The following is a 3,151-nucleotide window of genomic DNA, read 5'->3' on the forward strand; positions in this document are numbered from 1 at the left end:
ATTTTAGAGATGATTTAATTTTGCCTAAAAATGATTATTTTAAGGAATGAATTTAAGATTTAAACTTATTTTTATGGACAATTTTAATTTCATCTCAAAAGACATAGGATTTATTTTTACAAATGATTTAATTTTTGTCTTAAAATAATTTTAGGGGATTTCCAAAAATGCAAGATTTATTTTTAGGGACGATTTTAATTTCGTCTAAAAATGTTACTATAGGGACAAAATTTTAATTTTATCCTAAAATATTATTTTAAATCAAATAAACCTCGAGTTAAAAGATGTTTGTTTCAGATTGATTTTTGATCGATAATTCAAATTTAGATCTCGATTCAATTTAAATTCATAACTAAGTTAGATACAAATTTATAATTCAAATGGGTAGTTTCATGGCAACATTCTTCGTTCTTTTTTTTATTATATTATTTCTGGTTTGCTAATTTCCTTTGAAATCCGAAAAATAGCATTTACAAAAACAAGGCTCCAAAATCAATCACATTTCTTCCTCTTTGAAGGTAAATCCTCTTCTGAATTATCACTACTTCACTTACTAATTCTAATCTCGGGTGAATTCTTTCTGTAATTTCGTTTTTTTATCAGTTTTTCTTTCTGATCGAGAAACGACGTAACACCGATTCTTTTATGGTGGTGGCAAATGCGGCTGATGAAACCACAAAAATATGCAGTCACTAGTAATCATATTACTTAGCCTATATATTATGTGATAATTTGTGGTAGCTTATGAATTTCGAAGTGTTTTTTTTTTTTTTAGTTTCCATTTGTGATTTTTTTGTAGAATTTGTTTTCCATATTTAATTTTGTTAGAAAAATTTTTTCATTTTTGATATATGATTCATCTCCAGTTTGATATCTATGGAATGAGTGCAAAAAATCATAAGTCAACTTAGTTAAGCTTGACCTAACTAGTTTCTTGGCTTCTTAACTTTCATTTTATTGTCCTTTATCAGACTTTCCAGATGGTTAGATTTCGTGTTTCATGTTCATTTCTGTACGGTCATTTATGTTGCATATGACCTTTGCTTTGTATTGTTAACACGAATTGATGTGTTCATAGTTTTAGGCAAGGTTTATTTGAGTCTATGGTATTAATTGATTTTTTAAAATTTTAGTCAGACCTAATTAACAAATGTAAAATGTCTTATGTGTATCATGTGTCTGTTATGCTCTATCTTTTACGCTAAAGCTAATTACAGAGCATGGCTATTATATATGACTCTTTTTTTTTTGTGTTTACAACATGACTATTATGTCATCTGAGCCAGTGGACAACTTCCAGGTAAAAGAAATTGTTGTTGATTAATCTTATAGGTCCAATTTAATATATTTATGTGTATATGCTGACAGTTGATAACTTATTTAATTTGATCATTTTTAAAATCTTGTGCAACACTATCTGTTGTTTTTTCATAAGCAAGTTCATAGGATCTATGTCATCTTACTGCAGTCATCTTTCTAGTCTCTATGCTTTCATTCTTTCTTTTGAATCAAGTTAATGTGGCAAATAGGTGAAACTGCTCATATGTGTCATTTTCTATGGTAGATCTAGGGAAGGTAAAAGAGATTGTGAGGTGGAAAATGGTGATTCAACCTTATTGGAAATGGAATTTAGTTTGGGTAGTTTAGTTGAAAGAATCTTGCTTTATTAGAGAGGAGTTAGGGGTTCTGGTCATTGTCAATGGACATGTATTTTCCATGGAAGCAGCTTGTTTCAATGTTACATGAGTCAAAATAGTGTGATCTTAATCATATATTCTTACAAGCCATAAGGTTTTCATGATTCTTCTTTCACATTTTTAGAAACTATTAGCATTAAACATCATCTTCTCTCTGTCCTGTGCCATTACTTTAAACTTATGATGTAATGTTTCAATGGCTTCAAAGTACAAAATGGGTTGTGTCAAGATATGACATTTCTTTGAAAAATACTCTACGATGAGGTAGAATACAAGACAGTTTGTTCCCTTCTATCCCTTCTTGAACTCTTTTTTTTTTTTAAATGAGTAATACAAGTTTATTCTATTTTGATGCTTGGAAAAAAATAGGAAAAAAAAAAATAGTCTTGCCTATATGTTGCTTTTGAGTTTCACGAAAATAATATCTTTGATTAGTAAATTAAAATTGTAAAATAATGTATTCAAGTGTTTTGTCATTTTAGATGATCAGTATTTGTTGTATGATGCAGAGAAAGGCATTGTTTAATGGTATTAGAGGGTTGTTTGTTCAATTAGCTTGAGAAGTGATCTGCATTAATCTTAGTTTATGTGTTATCCTTATATTGCCTCTGTTTGCATTTTGGAAAAGATACTAATGTATGTGAAGAATAGGTGTTGATGACTTGTGCTACTGTTAATGATTCTTTTTTTTTTCTTCATATTATTATGTTTTGATTCTTCGGATACTATTTGCACAATCATTCAAAACTCTCGGAATAAACTTCTCATCAAGGCAACTTTTGTGCTATAGATCAGCCAACATTAAAGAATGTTTTAAGTTTGTTTTATGTGAATTATGATGACAAATCAACAAATTCAATGACTTCAGCCAATTTATGCAGCTATGTGCTTGGTGTGCGGGGCAGTTTCTTCTTTGACTGTGCACTTATGCAAGGAAGACAGGTTTGGGGTTGTCCAATTTTCTAGTAGCCATGCTACCCTGTGTGCTTGCTGTTAAAGCTTTTAATATGATTTGTAGTAGTACTAACAATTTAATGCTTAGTTATTAGTTGATTTTAGTAATAATAGTTTAATATAACTAATATTTTTTTACTTAGTTGAAGTGATGTTTTGTATGAATGGTTGAATTTTGAGTACTAATAAAACTATTAATTTTAATTTATGATTGAAATTCCCGTATCAAATTCACCATATGAACAAGAACATAAATTTTTGTTTCTAATTCACCACATAATTAAGGATGAAAGTTTTTGTCTCCAATTCACAATACAATCAATGACATAAAAAATTGTCTTCAATTCATCACATAATCGAGGACAACAAAATTTGTCCCTAATTTTATTATACAATCAATGGCAAAAAAAAAAAAATGCCCTCAATTCAACATACAATTAAGGGTGAAAATTTTTATTCCTAATTTGTTATACAATCATGGACAAAAAATATTGTTTTTA

General features: G+C 28.8%; 1 long non-coding RNA gene across 1 annotated transcript; it reads left to right on the forward strand.

Annotated features, from left to right (window-relative positions):
* Nucleotides 1–444: 444 nt before the first annotated feature.
* On the forward strand, nt 445–2,789 carry LOC123228423. Its single transcript, XR_006504697.1, has 3 exons — nt 445–518; nt 604–695; nt 2,579–2,789. It is a non-coding gene; the product is annotated as an uncharacterized LOC123228423 (long non-coding RNA).
* Nucleotides 2,790–3,151: the final 362 nt, after the last annotated feature.

This window comes from Mangifera indica, chromosome 10 (assembly GCF_011075055.1).
Source record: "Mangifera indica cultivar Alphonso chromosome 10, CATAS_Mindica_2.1, whole genome shotgun sequence".
In the NCBI taxonomy this organism is placed as follows: domain Eukaryota; kingdom Viridiplantae; phylum Streptophyta; class Magnoliopsida; order Sapindales; family Anacardiaceae; genus Mangifera; species Mangifera indica.